This window comes from Raphanus sativus, chromosome 6 (assembly GCF_000801105.2).
Source record: "Raphanus sativus cultivar WK10039 chromosome 6, ASM80110v3, whole genome shotgun sequence".
Classification (NCBI taxonomy): Eukaryota; Viridiplantae; Streptophyta; class Magnoliopsida; order Brassicales; family Brassicaceae; genus Raphanus; species Raphanus sativus.
In genome coordinates this window covers 39,776,251-39,789,920 of record NC_079516.1, presented here as the reverse complement: position 1 = coordinate 39,789,920, position 13,670 = coordinate 39,776,251, and positions in this window count along the sequence as shown.

The window sequence follows — 13,670 nt, the reverse complement described above, 5'->3', positions numbered from 1 at the left end:
TATACTTTATTCAGTTGTTTGATACAACTATTGTTATAAAACAAAGATTAAAAAACGTAAATAAGATAATTCTCAACATGTATAAGATTCCTTAAGATAAGGTAACTATTGGTAATTTATAACTTCTAATATATATTCACTTGTAATCACTCTATATTTTACTTAAAATAGTGTACTATTGGAATAGAACATAATTTTATTATAAAATTACTCTATTTGAGAAAAAAAATAAAGTGAACTATTGGAGATTATGATCTTATAATAGAAGAATAAATAGCACTCATCTCTTAAAAAATATAAGAAATTGGTTATAAAAATGTACATCGGATGAAATCTTATTTTTATAATATAGTTCTTTTATTTTAGAAGAAATAAATATATAAGATGAATTCCTTAGGACATCTCCAACTTAACTCCATTTTTACTCTAAAATTGAGTAAAAGTGAATATGGAGTAACATATGCTCCAACCCAATTCTATATCTCATTCCATTTTGAAATGTACTCCATAAATGGAGTAATCTATATTTTGTTTGTTCATGACTCCATTTTGGAGTGAAAAATAGAATAGGATTGAAATAATTTTACTCTATATTCATTTTTACTTCATTTTAGAGAAAAATGGCGTTTTACACTGGAAATGCTCTAATCTAAGAACGATTAATCTAATCTAAGAACGATTAGGTCATAAGCTCATGGCATTTGTCTATAAATATGTAATATAATAGATATGGATTATGTATTGGAACTGGATGTAGTTGGAAAGAACCAAAAAAGTTGGGGTTATAAAGGGAAAGCTTTTGTGGGGGTGAGAGGCGGCTTTTGGACAACGTAAAGAGCCGTTTTCTCACTAACTTACCTTCGTGGAATCTTGAAAGGCATTTTGTTTTGTTTTCTTTCGTTTGCTTCTTCATATTTGTTTGATTAGATGCTAATATACAACAAGGTATAACTACTTATAAATTTATGATCCAGGTATAATACTACTTATAAATTTGAAGGACTCTCTCTCTTGAAATCCTCTGACCTCTCTCTAAGACAAAAGCTCCGCCGTAATTACCGATTCCGGCCGACGGGTGGGCTATCATAACCACCGTCGGTCCGGCTCTTCAGTTTGTTTTCTTTTTTCTTTTTTCTTATGTTTAGTAGTTTACCGGATCGGTTTTATCTGATGTTTTTGACTCCGGCGGCGCGCTTGTCTAACGGTGGTCGTCAGGCTTCGACTCTGGCGTCGCCATCTTCTCTATGGTGTGGACGGCCGGCTTTCGGTGGTTCTCTGGCGTTCCCAAGCTCTCGTATCCAGGAGGAGATCTCGATTACTTATCGATTGATTCTCCACGCTGGAAGTGGTGGGGGTGATGAAGTTGGATGCGGATTTCCCGCATGCCAAAGGTGTGGTCCGGTGAAGCGGCACTCGTCTAGCGGCGATCTTCAGCCGGAGATGACTCGCTGAGGAACCCTTTACCTTCAATACTGTTGTTGGAGGTGGGTTGTTGGCGACAAAGTTGACGGAGAAGGAGTCTCCGATTTGGTCTAGTGGGATGTCGGGATCCGGCGACCGGAAGTCTACACCGGCGGTTTCGGTTCGATGCGAAGGGGAAGCGACGCGTGTAGCGTGCGTTGGTCAAGACGGACGCGTGGAAGCTTAACATCGATCTCGGACACGTGTGTTAGGGTGGCGCCGTTTCGTTTTTATCAGTTGGGCTTAGGCCCATTTTCGTTTTAGCCTTTTCGGGCTTTTAGTTTGCCGGGCTGTTGCCTTGTTTGTATGTATCGGTTTGGGCACGTCCTCTTTTGGGCCTGCCTGTTTTTAATAATATCTTCAGATGGCAAAAAAAAAAATACTACTTATAAATTTATAATATAACAAAAGATAAAGATGGACTCGGTGTACTAGTTGACCATTTATACTAAAATATTATTGGTGAAGTCCTAATACTTCTATAAAAAAGTGTGATCATAACATTTTTTCTTGTTATAAAAAAATTATCACTTTAGAATTTCAATAGAATTTCAATGGTTTTCCTCAAAAGCAAATTATACTTACTTTCAATTTAAAATTAATTACAAACTACATTTATTTTATAAATAGTTTTTTATCTCAAATATTATTGTTCAATCAAGTGTAATTAATAAAACTTAAATAAACTTCAGTTACTTTCTTAATATTTATGAAAATAACGAAAATAACACTTATTGAGAAACATAAGGAGTATACAACTTAATCTACCACATAATTCATAGGATATATATCTATAACAATCGATTGCTTATCTCTATCAAAAACTAGAACAGACCCTATGATGTACTGTAAAAAGGAGATTTGTCAAAATTTATTCCTAAAAAAAAAGATTGTTTGAAATGGGAGAAATTGGTAAAATAGGTCATATTGAGAATATATTTATCTATATATACTTTTGTATTTATTTGTCAATATTGGACACAATTACCTTTATATTAATAAAAATAATTATTGAAAGTTATATATAACTTATAAAATAAAAAAATCTATAAACTTATGTGATTTTTAACATGTTTAACTATACAAAAACTAAATAAAATGTATTTACTGATCTAGAATTTTTAGAATATATATTATAACCATTTATAGAAGGATGTAATGTATATTAAAACTTTTCTTCTAACTTTTGGAGAAGTTATTATACATATTATAAGTTTTTTTTCTATGATCTATCTAAATATAGAAACATCAACCTATGTTATAACCGTATTTCTTTGTCAATCATAACATACAATACAATGGTAGGTTTTGTACTGAGTTTTATAAAAAATAGAAAACATTAATTTATGTTCTATTTCATTAAACAATTAATTCTTACGTGTATGTTATGTTTTAACGGGGTTATAGTTTATATTATAATCATATGTCATTGTTTTAGCTGGTTTAGAACATATTTTTTTATTCTATTTTTAAATCTGCGAAAAATTAGAAAAACCATTGTAACTGCTTTTACTAAAACTTATCTGTACAGTTTTTCAATTTTAATTATATGTATTTTTTTATAAAATATATAGTTGCTATTATGATTTTATATACAATGTAATTAATATTTGTATTTGACTGGTATAAAATTAATAATTTATAGTTAAAGTGATTTGTTATGTTACTATTTACATTTAAGGAAATTTTATTTCTCTTTTGAAAGGCTTGATGTTATATACAATATAAGTAACTATTTCGAGTATTATATTTTATTTTTGTTAATTTCATCAGTTGTATTTTAGTTTTATATGTTTTAAATTTATTATGATTTGTTGATATAAAATTAAATTATATTTTGATAAATATCCTTTTTAATATTTTAATAAATACAGAATTGATTATATATTATACATATACTAAATTTTATTGTATAAATTGCATACGTAAAATATGAATTAATATTATATTTAGATGAATATAATTTTACATTTGACTAAATATAGAATTGATTATGTATTATACAATATTTAAAATATTGTGAAAATACATAAAATTATTTGTTTGATAAATAAACGGAACATAAACTACATAAATTTTCAACTATGAAGTATAAACTGTAATTTATAAACTAGATTTTGATCTGCACGCCTATACGAGTATTTAATTTAACTTTTATATTGTCTAAAATTTAGTTTATAATATTGAATATAATGCATATATGTATCAAAAACTTAAGAATATTAAATAATTGTTTAATATGTATTTTCAACACACATAATTTGATAAGAGACATCTACAATAATTTTATTGTGTTTTCAACAACAATATTTTTATTGTGTTTTCAACAACAATAATATTATCAATTTCTTGTTATATTTTCTTTCCAATGGAACCACTAATGTAAAATGTGTAAAAATACATATTTATAAACATTTTTTTATTTTACATAATAATATTTCAGTTGGTGATGTTAGTTGATTATTTACGTGTATGTTAAACATTTTTAGTTCTTACGAATAAATAGTTAGGTATTGGATGATATTTCTATGACAAAATATTTCACATTAATTTAAAACATTTTCATTCAGAAAATATATACGATAAAATATTCCACATTAATTTAAAATAATTTAGATTATATCATATTTGGTTAGTAATATTTTATATTATGAATTTGTAATATAACGTTTAATTTTCTACTATCAAGTAGTAAGAAGGAGTATTCATGTTTGAAATATTCTACTAACTATTTTAATTGAAATATTGACATAATTTATATGTGTGATAGTATATGTATACATGAAAAGAAACTCGTTTTTCACGTTCATAAAAATAACTAGTAGTTCATTTTCATTTTAGGTTTTCTAATACTTAATTATTTATCTAATATATGGTTAGTCAAAAATATAGATTGTATACAAAATATTGATTTCTTTTTAGTTAATTTGATAGCAATAAATTAGGGATACCTTAAATTTAGAATTTCTTTGCTATTAGTAATATTTTGTGGAGTTAATTTTAAGATTTAGCCATTTTTCTGTTTAAAATAGATTTATGACATAGATTTATTATATCCATAGAAGAAAAATGAAACTTAAAAATAGGTTTATTAAATATATCAGTGGTATTAGAGCGTAAATAATTTATAAAACTAAGGAGTATTTTTAATTTGTACTCCTCTTTTAATAGAAAAGGTATGTATTTGTTCCCGGTTATATAGGAGGATAAAATTGAAGATGATAAGTAATATATATTTATCTCATAAATGTTTGGTAGATGATTCCAATTATAGAATATAATTTATTAGTTAGCTAGATTTTAGAAATATTTTAGACCCTTGTCAATGGAAACTAATAGAGAATATACTATACGATTTTTATGTTTTAAAATGATTTTATTATTTAAGATAAATTTTGTTTTAAATCACAACATAATCGATCTTATGGTTTGAATAAATTGTAAAGGGGTTGTTAATGGCATAATTTTCAAGTCACTTATTTAGCATGTAAGACGTGAAATACTTTTTTTTTAATTTACATCTGATTTAGGAAATTTTTTATTAAATTAGGAAAATATATTAATGCTTAAAGATAGGTTTAGTTATTACTTCAGTGGTATAAAAATATAAATAAATATTATTTTTATGGTTAATTTATAAGTGCACTTCTATTTTAATAAAATAGATTAATTTAGAGGGTTATGCAGTTAAACTCGTATAAAAAATAATCAAAAGTATTATAGGACAAAACTATAAAATCAAAGACAAGAACTCTGGATATGGTTTTTTTTTTTTTTGAACACCGAACTCTGGATATGGCTTTATTAGCCAATTTCTCCTTTGAAATGAGGATAGATATTTGTTCCAAACAAAAGTGATTTGGAGATCTTACGAAGTGGGACCAACTTAAAATATACTTTCGACCAACCATCAATTGGCAAACAAATGCTTGTGGTCCACGTCATTCTCCCTTCTTTTCCTGACCACCGGACCTTTTTTTAATCATTATTTTTCTTATCAATCCACCGGACTACAAAGCAAAAGTGTTAATATTTTTAATTTTGTCCGTTTATCATCATCCACTACAAAAAAAAATCCCTCTCAGTTTTCACAATCTTTGTCACAACGATAAAAACGAATAGTGAACACGAAAAGAGAATTATAAATTTATAATTTATAGTATACTAGGGTCGGTCCGCCCTACGGGCGGGATATACTTTACTTATTATCTAAACTATTATTTTATATGATTTTATAGTTTGTATTTCAGATTTGTATTTGCAAGAAATTTGTATGATACACTACAAAAATATCATATTTTATCACATAAATAGTATCAGAAAAAATGATATATTAATCTCTGTTAAGCAGCCGAAAATCAATTAGAAGATATATTGTATTTTCATATACGCGTAAAAATATGCAGTTTATTCTAAATTTTAAAGAATTTTAATTTTTATTATTGTGTCTGTTGTTCTTATTAGAAATCAAAGGATTGATAAATTAATAAAAAGCTTTTCTTTTTTCATTAATGTAATTATTTAACATTTTTAGTGTTTGTTATATTTTTATTATAAGAGTAAGTAAAATAAAAATACTTGTCACTACAGTTGAAATTCAATACATAAATTATGAATTATATTTTATTCTTTATACATTTTAAACCTATTGATTTAGATAATGTGAAAAATGAATTGATTTACAATTTGTTTTCTAAAATCGATTATTTAAGTATACACACATTTTATTAAAACTTTTATCAAATAAACCACATCATCCAAACTTTTCTCAAATAAATTTATATGAAGCCAAGGCTGTACTACATTTTTGGATTAAGTAACACTCATTCATTTAAGCAGGACTTTTGAAAATTATATTACTATGAAATTAACAATCCCTTATAGTGTATCACTATAAGTTAAAGATATTAAAATAGATTCAAATCAATAATTACTCTAAAATCATAATACGTAGATTTCAATGCTAAAAAGGATAAATATATCTCTACCTTTAAGTTAAATAAATCTAAACCAATATATTTTTGGTCAAGTTCTTCAAGAAATTTATGAAGCATATAAACGTTGGTGTGTTTTTAGGTATTAGAGAATATAAAAAAAATTTCGGATCACCCCATGTTGAACTAATAAGTATTAAACAGTTGCATGAACCTAGTAAATTTTTTTCCCAAACATAGAAAATAAAATACTTAAAATACGAATTTGACTCATAGTCAACGACATAATACGGAAATCACAACTCTATCTAAGGAGGCTGCTAAACCACCTCAGAACATTCATAGAGGAAAAAAACAGAAAGGAAAAATCAAAAACATAGATAGCTAAGTTGTGAAAGTAAAGAAAAAAGCATATGCGTTATTAAAATACAGAGCATGAAAACGTAATTGCTGGAACTCCACCTCAAGCAACACAGGCCTTCTTGACCACCTTGGAAGTCGTCGCATCCGTCTTATGCGCATCACCAACTGGCTTTTTTCCAGTACTCTTAGATGCCTCACAACCGCCACTGCCGGATGTAAGTGATCCATGACTTAGCCTGCCATCCGGGTCATCGTCATCATCATCGTCATCACCCACCTGTTACATCTCAGAGTATTATAAATACATGTCTATGTTAATAGTGAAACAGAGTAATAGACATTTTACTTACATTCTCGACGAAGTCGGGGGCTGGCGCATGGTCAATCTCATTGATGATGCATGATACGGTGAAAGTCTGATGATGGGCGGTGAAGTTATATGAAGTGACTCTGACTTCGAAAGTGTACGAAAGTGTCCTCAGGGTTCACTCCTTCGGCCTTTTTGTCAGACGGAATTAACAGATGAGCTAGTGACCGTTATGTGATAACCATGTAATGAGTCAAACGCATATCTTACTAACAGCCGACCAGCTTCACTTGCTCTAAGGTTGTGTAGATTCGTCATCTCACCATCGAAACAAACGAATGTCCCTTCAGCAGTATCATCCTCTACAACCATCTCAACACGATAGCTAAGGAGAAATAAAAAATTTAAAATGTAATTAATGAGATGTATGTATATACGAAGCTGGATAGCTATTAATGAGAGCTAGTCACCACCTCGGTAGACCTTATTACATGTGACATGGCAGTGATGATAAAATCATTGAGCTCACGAATTGTCACAGGCTCAACCTTTGCATATCCCCTTAGCAGTGGTGCTGCAGATGGAAGACCACTGTCCCTAGCTACCAATCTGAACAAAAAGTGCAACTGTCAGCAACCTAAGCCTCTCATCGTACGCGTACACATTCAATAACAGCTACGCTTACTTGTAGAAGCAAGATTCCCCTGCAGCTGTCCAAGTAAATATGAGTACCAGACATTGCGTTGAGAAACAAACGACCTGCACAGCATACTAAAGAGTTGCACAAATGTGATTTTCCATAATATCAGATAGCATTATACGGGATAAAACAACATAATACCTCCAACCGTCTTCGGATTTATGTTTGTGGCAACTATCACCTTTGGATCATCACGCAAGCCTTCAAGCTTTTATGGAACGAAAACAACTTGAGAGTCGAATAGATTCAGTGTAACAGAGACATCACTGCAGGGTTGCAGCAGAAATTATTGCAGTCACAATAACTAATTAGCTCAAATATGAAAACAATATATATTCATTCGCAAAGAGTTTAAAAAGGAAAAAAAAAACAGAATAACTATTACTTTTCCAGTTTGATTGTAGCCATGACACGATCAGTAAAGAGGAATCGGTAAGCCTGAAGTTCTGAGCACACCGAGCCACGTCAAATATAGAGATTGAATAAATCGACCCGGCAGCAAGTCTTGGTCGGAATTTTGGAAGCCGGTGTGCGTTGATGGTGGTTTGCATCATAGTTGACTGAACGGATCAGATATCTCAGTGTCAATAAAACAATAAGAAATTCGACGGAATGATCGAACATAGATCTTAAAAAAACATGAAGAAATGAAAAAAAAAAAACATGATAATTATAGACAGATCTAAAAAAACACGAAGAAATGGACTTACATTGAGTTAGCCATAACAGCACGAATAAGTATACTGAAAGAGATAGAAAGAGATGATGAGTTCGGAAGGAGAAGTACTCACACAGATTTCACACCGCCTGAGTTAAGAACGACGCATTGAAGACTCGTAGTGGTGATGGAATTAATTGGAATAAACGTGAAGTTACACCTCCGCCAATTTCAGTCTGGAAAAGGACACTCAGACGTCATGCGCCGTCGTCGGGGGAACGGATAGACGATCTCCAAACATGCGATGGAGCAATTAGGGTTAAAGCGAGAAACACCTCTACTCTGGCTGGACGAAGACACCAGACTCAGAGCCCAAACACGAAATCACAAAGGAAGCCCATCACGTTACGCGTTAAATGAAACGCTGAGTTTCGTCCGCCTTTGACACGTGGCAACGCGACAGAGCTTGAATTATCTAGCTGGATGCTGATGTGTCAGCAGGAGAGAACCAACCCTTTTTTATATATATAGATAGATAATAATGAGCTGGAAAAGTATAAACGAATGAGCTTTATTTGCTACAGGCGATTTATAGTTTGCAAGTTCCAAATAGACATGTATTTTGATTCATGTTTAAAAAAATCAAAATAATTGTCCATGTTTTTGGTTTTAAATTGGCATACAACTTAAAAGTTTTTTTTGATAATTATGGTGCGATCCCAAGATTTTCTAAGTCCAAAGACTAATCTTATAAGACATGCAAAATTCACGTTTTCTTACCATTTAAAAACATTTTCAGTAGTCACACTCGATCTCAGATGGCAGTACTCACAGCTGTGAACCTTTTACCACAAGAGATAAAAGCTCCGGTTAAATATAATTTTGAAAAATATGTCATCGCCTGAGAGATTCAAACTCTAGCGGGAAAATTCTATGTTAGTAGGCACACGTCTTAACCACTCGGCCAAACCGATAGTGGTGTTTAGCAAAAAGAAAAATACAACTTAAAAGTTGGTGTTCAGCAATCTGAGGATTCTAGGTTGCGAATGAGAAAAAAAATCAAACGGTGGAGATCATGCAGATCAAGCGGAACAAGTACATATCAAGCGGATCATGCATGAGAAATGCAGATCAAACAGATCATGTATATCACATCGAATAGATCAGACAATTATTATAGTTTTGAATGATAAAACATTTCAAATAAAATAAATTATACTCTATCTATTTCTATTTGGAGGTAGTTATAGCAAAAATAGTTTATTTAAAATATAAGTAGTTTACATATTTCAATACACTTTTTATAATTGGTTGAATTAATTGATTATATGAATTTTTTTTAAATAACCACTTTCTAAATATTTGTGCTATAAAATAAAACTACTTACAATTGGAAACTGAGGGAGTATGTTTAAATAATAAAAATTACAATAAAACATATCAAACCACATAATATAGAAATATAATACATAAACAACAATAATTTTTGCACTAAAATCATGTTAGTGCAATTTTGAAAATCAAATATGAAAACATTAAAATTTAATGATTATATATTCCACTAGTATACATATTTAAGTTATTATCATTATATTTTGCATAATACATATTATAATTAAACATATTATATAAATATAATAATTTAAGTAAATGTAAATTATATGACAAAAATAGAAAAGAGAAATATATAGTCAATGATAGTTTTTCTATTGTTAAAGTTGTTAGTAAAATAGAATGAAAATATTGTATTTATAGGTAACTGTTTGAACTGCACGTAGATCTCCCTCTAACTGTTTCTTAAAAACAGAAAAAACGCGAATAATAACTTTGGGGTAGGAAAACTTCACATGCGGGTGTAAGGGTGGGCATTTTATCTGATATCTGAACCCGTATACAAACCCGATCTGAAAAACCCGAACCGATATCCGAACCGAAATATCAAAATACCTGAACGGGTATTGATTTAAAAGAGAGTGGATATTCGAACCCGAACGGGTAATATCTGAACCCGAATGGATATAAGAAAATAACCGAACATATGATACTTACTTAAAATGAATGTCAAGTTTTTTTGTTTCATGTATTAACAAAAGTTACATCCAAATTCTAAAAACAATAGCCAAACTAATGTTTATTTATTTTTGAAATGTTACCTCCAAATCTATTGATCGTTTAATCTATTAAAATTAAAAAAATAAGTTAATTAAAAGCTAAATTTTTAAGTACAAAAAACTTAAAAATGATATTTTTTTCTTTCAAAATTTAATATCCTAACCCGGTCTGAAATAACCGAGTCCGAACTAAAAATACCCGAACCCTATCCAAAGTACAGAAATACCCGAACGGGTTCTATATCCATATACCAAAATATCCAAAAATCCAAAATACCCAATCCTAATCCGAACGGGTATCTGAACGTCCACCCTTACGAAAGTGAACTGCATTTCTCCCACTACACTATTAGAACATCTAATGAAAAATTTCTAGAATTCGGACGCGCGTGAAAGTGGGGTTTATTAACATCCTCCAACTTTCAGTATCACCAATTCAATACATCTAATTAGTGTCTAATCATGAATTTCATTATTTTTTGGAAGTAATGTTTATTTATTACTTTTATGGAAGTGAAGTAATTATACTCTTTACATGTCTTTTTTAGCAACATACTCTTTACATGTTTGTTTTCGGATAAGATAGTATAGAATAATTGGATAAACTAGAGTCCATCAATAAAATGAGCATAAATAACATCAGCAAGATTCGAGTTTAATAGCATGAGCAGCCGCAGTTGGGCCCAATACAGTTTCATCACCTCCTCCACTTAAGTCGTGTGAGTTCATTTGATGTACTGTTTATGAATAAGTGTCATTTTAGAGTTGTACACATGAATTAAGAAATCATTAAATTTTGCATATTTTCCATACAAAAACATCATTACCCATACATCTCAACCAATAGAAAAATAAAATGCAGAATAAAGTTAATAAATTTTGCATTGAAATACTAAAACGACATTTATTTTGCAACAAAAAAATCTCTACAACGACACTTAATATGAAACGGAAAGAGTAAGAATTTAGCCTATAAATGAGTTTAGTCATTTAAAACAGAACTTAAATTAGTAAGAAGATACAAGCCGACAAAAGAAAACAAGTAAGAAAAATTATACGCAAATCGTAGTACTTCTATCCTATAGTTAATTAATAATATTTCTCAAATAGGAGAGAATAATCGATTTAGCAAAAAAAAAAATAAGAGAGAATAATATTAACAAAAACTCATTTTAGTGTTAAGTTTTTATGTATAATTAGTGTTTAAACTTTCATATAATTTTGTTTTATATTCAAAAATCAATATTTGTGTTTATTACTTTTAAAACCTATTAATACTTTCATAAGATGATTATAAATTTATATAAATCATTATATCTTTATTTTAGAAACTAAAATTATGTTTATAATAAATATTTAGCTTAAATAAAATTCTATTTGGGTTAAATTTGTATGTTTTATTAAGTAATAATAATTTTTAGAATTAATAATAAATAGTAATAATATAATATATTTGAAATATTCTTTGTGGGGGGAAGGGGGGAATGAGGGATTTGGAACAAACTACAAATTAATTTTGAATTTAATTCATTTTGATGAAAATAATGAGGATAAAATTGTAGATGCCATAAGAAAATCATTAATACTTGATATTTTCTTAGCCTATTTTTGAATACAACTAACAAATTAGCTATTAAGAATTTAAGCCTAAAATGAATTTATGTAGTCGTTTCAAACGAGATTTATATATGTAAGAAAATATGACCAAATTAGTAAGAAAAAGTAAACATAAATATTACAAGTACTCTTATGTCTGTGAAACACTATTCTAGATTCGACAAAATGGTGATATATAAAAACATGGAGATAAGAAAACAACATTAAACAAAAAGATGTGGAAACTAATAAAATGATCAGAAATGCATCACCTGGCTCTTAAGTATTGCTAAACAAGATTAGCTGAATATTATATATCAATTGTTAAAGTTAAAATATAAAAAAATTATGTATCGATTAATATCATATCAAACCGGTATAGGCACATTAACTAAATCATAAATCCCAACTATAAACCATGCTATCTTTGAGTTTGAGTGTCTCCAGCTTTCCAGTAACCTCAATTTGATCATTGGTAAAAAACGATATTTATCCAAATTTAAGAGTTGTCTTATCATCTTTTTTTTCGCACATGAATTCACTACGGGGTGTTTTCAGTGCAAACCACTTCACAAATATAGATTATCTATTTAGGCGAAAAAATAATATTGAAGATTTTGAATTGGATAGAAATTCATATCTTTTGATTATTTGATACACTTGGAAATTTAGAAATGATAAATTATTTAGAGAGATACACATGAATCCTTTAAAAACTGTCTAACACACTAAGTCAGAATACCATGTTTGGTTTCAAGCTAATCATAAATAGGAGGAACCAGTGGAAATTCAACAGCTTTAACAAGTACCAAACCAAATTCTGAGAGATGTATGATAGATGAATCATGGACATATGACACACTTTTTAATGGTTATGGATGAAACAAACTCTAAAGGAGTAACTCAGCTATTGGGAGGAAATAATATAAATGTAACTATACTATAAAAATCATTACGAAAACTAATCAATACTATATAAACACTCGGGAATTAGTATAAGTTTTTGAATAATAGATTTAATGAAATCAAACATGATTCATCGTTGGTTAGCATAAGAACAAAACTTAACTTCACCCCCTAAGGTGAACCTCTACATTCACCCACCAATAAGAATTAGTTAATTGAGATTTGATATCTCTTAAAAAATGAAACCAAGTAATAAGAATTTAATGAAATAAAATTATGTTTTTAGATAAATAAAAAATAGTAGCAATTATAAAAAAAAATTATTTTAGTATTGATAAATCCGTCCAAAAATACTGAACCCTATACCCTAAATTCTAAATACTAAACCCTAAATCCTTGGGGAAAGTCTGAACCCTTGGGCAAATCTTATACTCTAAATCGTTAATTTTAAACCCTAAACCCTACCCTTAATCATAAACCATAATATTAAATCCTAAATTCTAAACACGAAACTCTGAACCCTAAACTCTTTGACAGATATTAAATCATAAACTCTTAATCCTAAACCATGGCCATTTTGGAATTTAGGATTTAGGGTTTAGTATTAGGGGTTATGATTTATAGTTTAGGGATT